The sequence below is a fragment of the Penaeus monodon genome, chromosome 25 (genome assembly GCF_015228065.2).
Source record: "Penaeus monodon isolate SGIC_2016 chromosome 25, NSTDA_Pmon_1, whole genome shotgun sequence".
Classification (NCBI taxonomy): Eukaryota; Metazoa; Arthropoda; class Malacostraca; order Decapoda; family Penaeidae; genus Penaeus; species Penaeus monodon.
Genome location: NC_051410.1, coordinates 39,165,736 through 39,166,002, shown reverse-complemented (window position 1 = coordinate 39,166,002; position 267 = coordinate 39,165,736).

Below are 267 nucleotides of genomic sequence, written 5' to 3'. Positions count from 1 at the left end.
TCACCAAAGACTGCTTGACTGATGTACAGCTACTGTATGTGTATCTGTGTGTAAATGAAAATAAAATGATCTTTCTTACTGTCTTACTGCATTACTATTGTTATTTATCATTCTACTTCTCTTTTTCACTTTGAATTATTCTATATTTCATCAAAGATATGATATTAGTTTTGTAAATTACGTATTTTAGACGAAAGTGCAAATTAAGTTTTCAGCTATGGAAAATGACATTCAATTTTAAACCCAGAACTTTTGCAGCGATTAAAA